Here is a 12,731-nt window from a genome sequence, read left to right as displayed (position 1 = left end):
TTCTTGCAGATCAGTAATCCGGTCCTCTTTGATCCTCACTTCAGCCTGCATAAAGACAGTGCTTGACTTTAAACAAACGGTACAAGAATTGGAAGTACCAACCACATAACAAGTTATGCGCTTGATACTTGGGGGCTAATGCATCTTCAATCTTCATCTATTACTAAATCGCAAAGTCCCAAGCTTAATACAGGTATTCAACTTGGCACTTGGGGGCTAATGGCTATTTGCTCAATTATGTTCTGATGTTAGAATCTTTATTGGAGTCCCGGTTTAACTATACTAAGTTGAACCGGCCTTTGGGGGCTACATTGATGGATTTCAAAGTATTGAGGATTATATTAAAGTCCCGGCTTGAAGAAGGTTACAAACCGGCCCTTGGGGGCTAGGACAATTAATACAGTGGCAGTAATTAAAGAAAGAAGAAGCACAAGGAAGTTACCTCAAATTTTTCCCTAATCAGCTTTACCAGACCAGCTTCATAATCACGACTAGTATATAGCCGGTTCAAGTAACCGGAATGAAGGTCTTGGGCATTCAGAGCGGCATACATCGTCAGATCAACATCCCATTTGCCTTTGTTCATGGCAGAAAAATCTTCTTTGACAGTATGCTTAGCTAAAGTGACAGGATTCCCTGGGTTAAAGCGACCAACACCGGTAATTACAACGTCATCATCCTTGGACTCGCCGGTTTGCATTGGTGCTATCGGTTCGTCGGCAAGTTTGGAAGGACTGCGGGATCTTTCAATCCGGATGGGGCCGGCAGGCTGGTCAACAGGGACTGAAGTATTAATAGGCCTCTTCTCAGTAACAACGTCATCTTGCAAGGGAGGATCATTGGGAACATCTTCATGAACGAACACTTCAAGATCTGGTGCTTTATCCTGTTTAGGGGCAACATCTTCCTCGGCCGCTTTATCCAGGCGGGCTTTCTTGCTTGGTTTAGGTTTAGCCCTGAAAGAGAAACAAAGAGTCAAGGAACAACATAAGTTATAATGCAGTATACCAGAAGCATGTGTTCAGCCTAGCTTACCCAAGAACCATTTTCAGTGGTGGCAGCTGAGTGGCTGATGAGTCACCAAAGGATGAATGAGAAGTAACCTAATAATTGGAGTCGGATGGATTAAGAGGTTGACGGATGAAACCCGCTTTAGGATAGAAATTAATAAGAAGGTTGGAGACCTCTGAGCGGCGTTTCCGAACCGTACTGTTTGGTAAACCGGTGGAAGTAACTACCTGGCCGCTGTGCCGGGTTGTGCGGCGAGCTTCATGTTGCCGAGTCTTCATAAGAAATTTGGGATCCAAGTAAGCAAGAGGATGGGAAAATTTAACTTTCCGGTTTGCCTGGTGAAGTTTTGGCGAAGGCAAAGGATCTGAATCGGAAGAGAGAATAGTTACCTCGGCGACATCAGCATTACTGGCTTCAGCATCGTCCTGACAAGTATCATCATCAATAAGGCGTGTAAAAAGTAAGCCTAGTGAGTCGAGTTCTACCTCAAGGTCCAAGTTACCCACATCATCATCAGCAGCCAGATCAGATGAAGTGGTGGTCTTCCTTTTTTAAGCTGGCCTCTTGACAACCTTAGTCTTTGGCCGGGTTGATCTTTCTGTTTTCTCTGGTTTTTCTTGTGGAAGCTTCTTGCTCCAGAACGGATTATCACCCTGATGAGGTAGCAATTGATGTTATACAGAAATAGCAATAACAGGTTCAGTAAAAAACTACAAGCAAAATCTTACAGCTAGTGGTTTGTTGGTAGTACAGAAGGGGAGCAGGCCGGTTTGAGCGCAGAGGTGTTCCGGTTCGTTCAACATTTTCTTCACAGCCTCTGTGACTTCATCATCTGAGAGCTAGATGTTAGTATGTCGGAGTGGGTCATCGACGCTACCAGTATACTTGCACATCAAAACCGGAGCGCCGGCTGAGAGGGAGTATGCTCCATGATATCCAACAACATGTGAGATCTATTCCTGTTAAACCATTGGCCATGAAGGCCCGGAGCTTGGATAGTTGCGGAGCGTATTTACTTCTCTCCTTGGCACTTAGCCTTTGTGGAAAGGGGTGTGTGTTGCTGAGCTGCTCCGGACGAAAGCCAGGCAAAGGATTTTCATTATCAGGGGAGGTATCTTTACAGTAGAACCATGTTGAATTCCAGTCCTTGGGGTGACTATGTAGTCTGGCGTGGGGATAAGTGATCTCTTTCCTTTTCTGAATTGCCATACCGCCCAATTCGGTATTGGGGCCATCAGTGAATTCTGTGCGGCGGTTTAGGTGGAAACAGTCTCTAAACAGTTCAACTGTGGGTTCCTCTTGAAGGTATACCTCACAGAGCACTTGGAAGTTACATAGGTTGGTAACAGAGTTGGGGCCAGTGTCTTGCGGGCGGAGTTGAAAATTGGCTAACACGTCCCGGTAAAATTTAGAACCGGGTGGCTTGAAGCCCCGGGCTAAATGGTCTGCAAAGATCACAACCTCTCCCTCTTGAGGTGTGGGAGGACATTCATTACCAGGGACCCTCCAATGGATAGTATCTTTGCTGTCTAAAGCGCCGATCAAGACTAAATTATCCAACTGAGTTTCTGTGACGCGAGAAGGAACCCGGTTGCACTCATATACTTGTTTGGCCATGGTGAGATCTACAAAAAAATAAGTGATTCCAGTTCAAGAATGTGTTGGATAAAAGAACACGCTGGTATGAACAATGTTAAACCGGAGGCAGTACATTTAAGCCGGATTTCTATGAGGTGGCATAATATGGTTGTAGAATTCTAGCGGTTCAACAAGGGGACTAATGGTATATACCGGTTTAATAACTTTCTCTATATTAAGTTAAACCGCCTGATCTAAACATTGAAGGCAATTGAGGTTGTGTAAGTGCACAGAAACAGGTTTCGCATAATCTCTCTGTAAAAATGGATCTACAACCAGTTCAGAAAAGAAGTAAAAAATGTTTACAAGCTGGAAGCAGAACAGCATGGGTTCAAGAAGCAGGAAGATTGATGAGATATATGGATTTGAGTATGAATCTACAGACTGATGTTAAAAGGCCGCCGATAATCACAGTAGGGTTTCAAAAACCTATCCAGAGCCTCGACATGAGCAGGAACAGTACGCAAGAACAGCTGCAGGAGCATGAAACCCTAGAACCGATCTAGATCCATAAAAGCAGAGATCTTACCGGAGCTCAAGGAGATGCGGAAGGGCGCCGTGGTTCTCTGGTACGGTCAGAGTGATGCAGCGGCCCAAGATGGTGTAGAGGTCAATGATGGTGGCGGAGCTTCGAGGTTGGCGACGCGAGGAAGACGAAGAGAAAGAGACGAAGGGGAAAAAAGGAAATGACCCTTCGGTCCTATTTATAACGCAAAAGACATGTGTCAGGCGCGCGAATCCAGGTGCCACAAATTTCGGAAGTGAAGCTGTTGCCTTGGTTATCACAGATCTATTAATAAAAGAAGGCGTCATAAATGTTAACCTCATAGTGATGTCATACCGGTTTACAGCAACCAGAGATGATGACGACATGGCGGTTCACCAATTACCAGAAGATGTTGAAGGCAAAGATTTTTGTGAAGGATTGACATGAACCAGTTCAAATCTATCTGGGGCCTAATGTTGGGGATATTACTACTGGGCGTGAACAGGCCTATCTGGGCCGGGTTAACTTCAACAGTAGTATAGAGGTGATTAAGCCAAGTTGGTAGATAAAGGCCCAAGGCCTGTAGTCGGTTTAGAACCTGTAGCCGTAAACCGGTTTGATATGTAAGCTTGTATTGTAAGTTAGGAATAGAGAGAGACCAACCGGGATACGAATATGAACCGGTGTGGGACTCTATGGACCGACGGGCGTCACCCGTGTATATAAGGGGACGACCTGGCGGCGGTTCAAGGACAGACAACAACAACTCGAGGCCTAGGCGAAGCTTGTTTGCTCCCTAGTCATCGAAACCACATCAATCCCATCACAACTAGACGTAGGCTTTTACCTTCATCGAAGGGGCCGAACTAGTATAAACCCTTGTGTCTTTGTGTCCGCTTTAACCCCTTCAACTTAACCCGTAGCGATGGCTCCACGACTAAGTCCTTTCACAAGGACATCTGCCGTGACAAATCCACGACATGTAGTGTCATGGGTTCGAGAGGCATCATGGGAATCAAGTGCGACAGGGCTTGCCTGCTCCCCTCCCATGCTCTGATCTGTACTCCCGCACCACTAATTTTCATCCAACGATTATAGTAGATTTCCTCGTGTGGGTCATCTATAGCCTCAAAAAAAGGTAAACAAAGGTTGTATTTATAGGAAATAATTTCCTACATGAATCTGTACACGCATGCAAGACCCTTTCCTTTCCTGCTCATCCTCGGAACGTGGCAAGAGGTGCTTGCCTAACCCATGTAGCACGATGTGCCGTCTGCGAGTAGCACCTCCTCCACGCCAACATCGGCGTTTGGGTCATGCACATGCAACTACTCCCCTACTAGTATTTTACCCGCATGTTCGACTGCAGTACCACAACTATCTTGGACAAGACCATGGAGCTTGTGGCCAAGAAAAGTCTCTGCCCGGCCGATGCATGTTGAGGTGCTTGTCTGTTGTGACGTGTCGCACGACGTTTACTAGCTCGCGCTCCGGATGAACTCGGGTGGGAGCCAGTGATCTACCCGAGGCACATAGCTCGACTTGGGCTCGAGATTGCGACTGCTTGCACCATCCCGAGGATGCACCACTCAATGGCGAGGCTGGAATGCTGGATATGTATAGGCGTGTGCTCATCGGTGGGAGCAACCTTCTCAATGGATACTGGTTTGCGAATGTGATGTTCTGGACGTAGTTGAGCCAGTGAGAGTGGAGCCGTTCCTGCCGTCGTACTTGACCCGCGGCGCAACGGCACGCGGCCACGGGCCAACGTAGGTCGGCTACAAGGAAGCAGCATCAGTGTGGTTCGAGATGCCCAGCTGGCCATTGTCATAGCGGTGTTCGCGACTCACTCGTTCGAGAGGAACCAACCGATGGTGGCCTGGCCGTGGTGAGGGTGCCACAGCTGGACGTCGAGGTTTTACGAGGCGTAGATGGCCACACCAGCGGGTACTACCTATATTACAGAAGTAGAAGGCAAAGCCAGGCCTTTATTTTATTTATTAAATTTGCAGCTGAGGAGTGATGCCCGGGACGAAATGTGTCATAGCCGCTGGATGAAAATTGGATGGTGTGGGAGTATCGATCGGAGCCAAGAGCGGAGCATGCAAGCCGCGTCCAATCACGTGTGGCTGTGATAGAAACTTGACGGTCACTGCAGTTCAGCTGGCCCACATGTCATGCACATAAAGGCAGAGGAGCAGTGGGGCCGAGAGGGGTGAGGCGCACATCGGGGTACGTGGTGGTGTGGGTTGGAGCAGCGTCGTGGGAATCGCGTGTGGTAGTGGTAGAAACGTGATTGTCACCGTGGTTCAACTTCCATGGACAACCTGTCATGTCTACTAACACATGTATTGTGGTAGACATGACACATGCATTGGATACCGCTCACTCCAAGGAGTAGTAGTAGAGAAAACTAGGCGGACAAATAGTTCATTATAGTCAAGAGGACCTATATCAATGTATACAGAGTACACTTGTTCCAAAGACATGTACACCAGGGAAATAGTTCATCTATATCAATGTACACAAAGAGGAAATATAATTTTTACAAGAGAGGAAATAGTTCATCCATGTATAATGCCTTGTTGCTGGTGCAGCTTCTTCTTCTTCTTCTCATTTTTTGTGGGAGACGACTTTGCAACAAGCTCTTTCGACCTTGCAGCTATCTTGAAACTCACATGGGCTTCGAGGGCAACATATTTTATCCTCTCGTAGGTCAGGGGATAATTGTCCCATCCAGACGACCTTAATCCTAGCGTCTTGTCACCCTTCTCAAGATTTGTTCCAAGCACAGAATTTGCTATGTCGAATAGGGATGGTATTTTTTTATCACAACCATCTACAGGAATTCTGGATTGTAGGTCAGCGATACAAGTCAAGGTTGTACAGCGCCAGCTTCTCTTTGTCCCCTTCAATGGCTGCCCCATGGAAGTATATGTCCTCCCGAGACATGAGATCATGGAGCTCACCTGGTATGGACGGCACATGTATGATGTCATACACCAAAACTTCATCTTCAAGGCATAGCTGAAGGACGGTGGCGTGTTGGATCTTCCAAGTGGCACACTCTATGCAGTCTGCGTCGAGACAGACGACCTTCATCTTGACCTTTTGGAGGGAGTTGTATATATTTTTGATCCACTCCCGAACAACCCTTGGGTGGTCGATGATGGTGGTAACTATGCTCAACGAGCCTTCGACGAGGACATGTTTGATGCTAAAAACCTGCATATGAGTCTCTTTTGCCATTTGGAACCGCTGGACAGGAGGGCTATGGTTTGGAGAATTAGGATTAAGATGGCTAGTATAACTGAAGAAGATGATTATTTAAAGGGGCTTTGGAATTACTCAAGGAGGATGTGAATCTAGTGGGGTTTGAATGCAAATGAAGGAGAGGTGAAGAAGCCAAGGAAAATTGGTTCCCGATGGAGAAGTAAATGGGAGAAGTGGCATGCAGACAGTTGATTACACGGCTAGGTAGACCAACCTTCAAAACGAAAGCCTATGCGGGTAGCGTACTAAGGAGTGGTCTGTGTCCATTTACGTGCTCATCCTTCTATCGCTACATGTGCCACTGGTTACTTGAGGTCACTCTTTCGAATTACCGTGGCGAAATATTTTACGATTAATTTTTGTTTTTGCACCCCTCCTGTCAGGTGGGATCTACGCAAAACCCACTTGGGTGGACGAACAGATATACAATCATATCCATCTCTTTGCACACAAAAAATATGTTGTAGCTGATTCGGATTGATATTGGCGTGTGCCTGCGAGACACAACCTTTTTTGATTAAGGAATATATGTGGTTATCCAAAAAAGAAAAAGCCATTCTTTGCGCTTCCGCATGCACGAGAATTTGGTTCTGCTCGCAATATGGATGCTACCTGGAGGATGAAGTGAACCCAGAGGCATGCTAGCACGGGAGACCTATTTCCTCTATACAGTACTACTCCGTATGTTACTACTGGTAGTAGGAAAACTATGGTACACTTGATGGTCAAAATATTATTCATACGGTCCACATAGTGAAGTGACAAGACCCTGCGCCCGAGGTGACACTAGTCTAGGCGGCGTGTTCGGGTTACCAAAGTCAGCCTCACCTTGTGCACTATGTAGTCACTATCATCGCCGCTGTATATCATGCCTCGCCTTGTCTCCCTCTCCCAACCTAGCACCAATCCATCTCCATCTCCGTCTCGCCGGAGATCCTGAGGTCACTCTTCATCATCTCACTTTGCCCCCATGTACCCTTGCCTCACTCGCCTCCCCCAGTACCACTATTCCCTCGCTACCCGCCCGAGCTCTGAGAGCCTTCTCCCCCTTAAATCAAGCCCCCAAAAACCCCACCTTCCAAACTCCACCATGGCCCAACGTGAACCGCGCAACATCTATATGAACCAGGATTGGAGCAATCTCCCCGGTGACATCCTCGACCTCTGTTGTTCGTGTATGGGTATGTTGAGCATCGTGCGGCTGGCTGCATGCTCGAGGGACATGCACACGACCATCGTCGAAGCGAGGCCTAAACTTTTCAAGACACCCTGCTTGCTGTTATCTGGTCTTGCGGGATTTGCTCACGATGATACAGAGGCGTATATGATGCCCCTCGACTTCAATCCGACCTCCATTAGCCGAAACTTCTTTGCAGGTATGTAGTGGGTCGCCGTACATCATTTTGCTTGACTTCGATCCAATCACCATCACCTGAAACTTCTTGGCAGGTATGTACTAGGCCGGCATGAACTCCCACTGGATGGCTGCCATCAGAGAAGATAGGAGAAAGTTGGGGCTCGTGAACTTCCAGACTTCCCATGAGATTATCCTTCCTTCATTGGAATATATAGGGTTTTACCTTCGCGGTCCAAGTCATCTAATTACCATGTCAATTGGACGTACCTTGTTTTGCAGAAGATTGTAATCTGCCAAGTGCCCACACGACATGCGGATTACGCAGACTTCAAGCTAATTGCCTTGTTCGACCGTGGACTCGCATATCTTTACGCCAGTGGCTTCTTTAGCTGGAGACAACTTAGCTCGCAATGGATCGTCAAAGTTGATACACACTTCTGTGATGCTATTGAACACAATGGCATCGTCTACACGATCGACAAAGCAGTTGGCACCACGTATTGCTGGGACGGCACGTGCAAGTTTTTGTCTGATGTTAATGATAACACCATGACACTGTTTGAAATTTTTGTGATGATTGGCTTATCCCTATTGGAGCACAATTTGAGTAGAACTATGGCAATGTATGAGAGACGCCAGAAATCAGCTATATTTGTAATGAGTTAATTCATGCGATTGTGACCATGTCATTACAACCAATTTGTACCCTTGAATAATCAAATGGTTAGGAAGATATGGATATTCTCCTTACTTTATAGTAATCTATATACTACTAAATATGAGTGTGTATCAATAGCCATGTTAGTTTCCTCATTTTCATGATGTAGAAACATGCATCATACTATTGGTTTCATCTAACCATACATTAGGGAAGTAAATGTGCATATGGAGAACTCTATATTTGGAAGTAGTGAAATCCTGTAATGCTTACCATGTGTACATACCTATATTTTCCCTTCAGCAATCAATGGCCAGAATAAGATCCTCATAAAAAATTGCCCACAGAACATGAGTATATAACAATGCATGGTCTGTTAGTTTCCTTGAATTTGTTTGTGAGGACAGAACATGATTACATAACATGCATGACATGGTAGTTTCCCGTGAAGAATTGATTGCGAGATAACATGAGTGTAACCATGCATGGCACTTCTATATTTCTGAACCCAGTATACATTTCCCTGTATTTTCCTCTTAGTTCCAATAGGGACAGATCAATGTTGTTTCTTGCATTATCCTACTCATACTCTGAACAATGCTGATCTTACATTAACAATGCATGTCCTTCTTTATATGATGTAGTGTCCCTACAGTTACTGCCCTTTGTAATCACACCACCTTTGCCAAAAACAGGGAAGCACAACTAGTTCCTCGCTTGATCAGATGACGGCAAAAGACTGAAGATCATTCACACACATGAGCAAGAAAAGTTATATTGCAAAAACCCCACTGTGTACAAGCACCGTGAAATACGTGAGCATTCAGACAATGGTTGTTACATCTATGAGCAGGATACCAGCTTGTTGGGGCCTTCGGGATTTTTGAGTTGGAGGCGGGTAAACAGCCTTGGTTCACACTCTCTGTTTCTCGTACTCAGTTATCCGACTAACCAGGAGATCACCGTTGGCAAGGACCTTGATGGTAGATAAGCTCTGTTTGCTAGGGAAAACTGTGTCTACACAATGAGCCCTAGGACATCGGGAGAAGACTCCCCTGATTGTCAACGATATAGCCTGCAGCCAAAAGAAGGTGAGAATGACAAAGCACTTCAAAAAAATACACTTCTGTGATGATATGTGTTTGTCACATTAGGTCACGTTTTCTGTCATGCATGTACATCCATGACGATTTTATGACAGAATCAAGATAGTCATACATGTGCTGTCGTAGAAGTGTTCCATGACATTACCAAAATTATCATCACAGAAGTGTCCACTTCCATGACGATAAATGGCGCGTCTTGAAGTGCTTTCATCAAGGGTAACCGACTCATGGCATCCACCGGAACGGGTTGCCATTAAGCTATCGGGTCCGGTTTTGGATCCGATAACCCGTTAACAGCCTGGACCAATGGGGATTTTCCACGTGTAAAATTCTCATTGGACGGAGGAAACACGTGTTGGCTCACCGTTGAGACAGATGTCATCCACTCATTGGACAGGAGGTGCCTATGATATGTCTACACGTGGCATGGCCGAACAGAGGCCCATTCCGGTGAAAAAGTTGGCCCGTTTGACTGGGTCAAAAGGTAGCAGACCGGCCCACGGAAATCTTGTTAACGACCTATTCGTATATAGCTCATTTATGGCCCGCTAACTCATGACCCGTTACGGCCTATCGGAATTAAGCCTAGTAGCTTTATCTGGTCCATCCAATATGATTCAAGCCCATTGTAACTTTCAGCCCATGTATGGCCCATGACGTCTTTCCACCCATATGAGGCCCTTTGTAACTCTTGGCCCAACAATGCCCGTGGTGAAACTGGCCCTTAATGAATAGTGTACCTCTTTATACCCACTAACGGCCCATTATTCCATTGGGCCGTTTCGAACCCGTGTTATCTTTCAGCCTTCTCGGGGCCTGTCGGTGTCAAAACCGGCGGATCTCGGGTAGGGGGTCCCGAACTGTGCGTCTAGGAGGATGGTAACAGGGGACAAGGGACACGATGTTTTACCCAGGTTCGGGCCCTCTTGATGGAGTAAAACCCTACGTCCTGCTTGATTGATATTGATATTGTGGATGTTTACAAGAGTGGATCTACCACGAGATCAAGGAGGCTAAACCCTAGAAGCTAGCCTATGGTATGATTGTAATGGTTGTTGTTGTGTCCTATGGACTAGAGCCATCCGGTTTATATAGACACCGGAGAGGGCTAGGGTTACATAGAGTCGGTTACAATGGTAGGAGATCTACGTATCTGTATCGCCAAGCTTGCCTTCCACGCCAAGGAAAGTCCCATCCGGACACGGGACGAGGTCTTCAAACTTGTATCTTCATAGTCTTGGAGTCTGGTCGATGATGATAGTCCTGCCGATGATAGTTCGGCCGATGATGGTAGTCCGGCTATCCGGACACCCCCTAATCCGGGACTCCCTCAGTAGCCCCTGAACCAGGCTTCAATGACGATAAGTCCAGCATGTGTGTAGTCTTCGGCGTTGCAAGGCGGGTTCTCCTTCAAGTTCTACGTACCTGCCGAACAGTGTCCGGCTTCCTCATCAATGTTGCGCGTCTTGGCTTCCACGCCCAATAATGGCCTTCTTCCACGCGTCGCGCGAATGTGAAAAGCCAGGGTGTCTTTTATGTTTTACCCCCTAGTTGTGCGAATAATCTGCCTATAAGGGAGGAAAGAATCCAGATCCAAATCACCATCTTCCTCCCGCAAATACTCATCGGAGCGCTTTCGACCAAGAATCCATTCCATCATGGACCGTCAACGCGGCTCCTTTTCTCGCGCTCCCAGCCCTTTGCCAGGAGATTGGAGGAGATGCTCTGTTCCACACAACAAGCTGGGGAAGCTCCAAGCGGGGGGATATCTCCCTCCGGCCTTCATGGTTCCGGTTCGAGTCGGGCTGGCCACCTACAAAGGTGGGAAGCAAGCGGAGGCTACCCGAAGTCCCAACAAAGGGGAGCGGGTATGCTTCGTCCCCTATCTGATAAGGGGGCTCGGATTTCCTGTACATCCATTCCTCCGCGGGCTCCTGGAGTTCTACGGACTCCAGCTTCATCACCTCACGCCCGCCTCAATCCTGCATATTGCGGGTTACGTAGCTCTTTGCGAGCTATTCCTGGGCGTCGGGCCCCATTTCGTGCTGTGGAAGAGGTTGTTCTGCCTTGTACCCCGCTCTCACGAGGGGTCCATATATCAAGTGGGCGGCGCCGAAATATGGCGCATTGCCGGGACCGGATATCCATCCGGAACCCCTAAGAAGGCGTCCAAAGACTGGCCTTCGGAATGGTTTTATATAGAAGACACTCCGCTGCCGGACCCTGTTCGGATCGGCCTCCCGGAGTTCAGCAATGCTCCTCTGAAGAAATGCCTTAGTTGGCGTCCGCGGAGCCCCCAACTGGAGGAAGACAAGAGCGTCCATTATTTGATGGGCCGAATAAGGTTACTGGCCCATTCCGGGTTGACCATGATTGGAGTCATGGCAACATGCATTATGCGGGGGGTGCAGCCACTACAATACAGGGGCCACCCCATGTGGGATTTTAACGCGGAGGACGATGCCACCCGTCACGGTCGCAAAGGGCCGGATTCGGTCGAAGACTTGGTGACGATCTTGTCCGGCCTGTATAAGGGGGAGAAGGAGGATTTCCTTCGGACGAACCCGTTAAATGGGTTCTCCATGAATAATCCCCGGTCTTGGGTAAGCGAACACTCTGCGTGCCCGACCCATGCTTTTTGAAACTTAAGTTTCTTATATTGTGTTCTTCTTTCGACGCAGGAGCTGCGCCGGATCGTGGAGGACATGCTAAGTCCAGCTCCGCAACCCGAGGATCCAGAGAGATCCCGGGATCCGGCCTCCGAAGAGGATCCGGACATAAAGGTGGAGCTAATCGACGGGGTGTTCCACCAGCTCAGCATGGACAATGCTTTAGTCGCCATCACGGCCGACTATCCCGGACTATATCTGGCTTCCCAGGTGATTGCGACCGAAGTCCTGACACCGTCATTCCTTCCTTGCTTATTTCTGACCACCGTATATGATGGCGCTGTGCAGGAGGTGCCCCTAGGGCGAGAAGCCGAGCCCATGTGGCTGGCCAACAAAGGCCAGTCCGGACTAGTAGGCGGAAGAGGAGCGCGGCACGGACTGAAACGTCGCCGCAAAGGTGTAGCTCACAATTCATTATTTAGAGCAACGTTCCTAGGAAGCGTTTGAGTGCTCATGACTTTTATAGGGAAAAAAGCGCCCGCCGGACTGCGGGCGTGGAGGTTGCCCATCCAACCTCTACCAGCCAGGCTCC

The sequence above is a fragment of the Triticum aestivum genome, chromosome 6B (genome assembly GCF_018294505.1).
Source record: "Triticum aestivum cultivar Chinese Spring chromosome 6B, IWGSC CS RefSeq v2.1, whole genome shotgun sequence".
In the NCBI taxonomy this organism is placed as follows: Eukaryota; Viridiplantae; Streptophyta; class Magnoliopsida; order Poales; family Poaceae; genus Triticum; species Triticum aestivum.
This window is presented reverse-complemented; position numbering follows the sequence as displayed.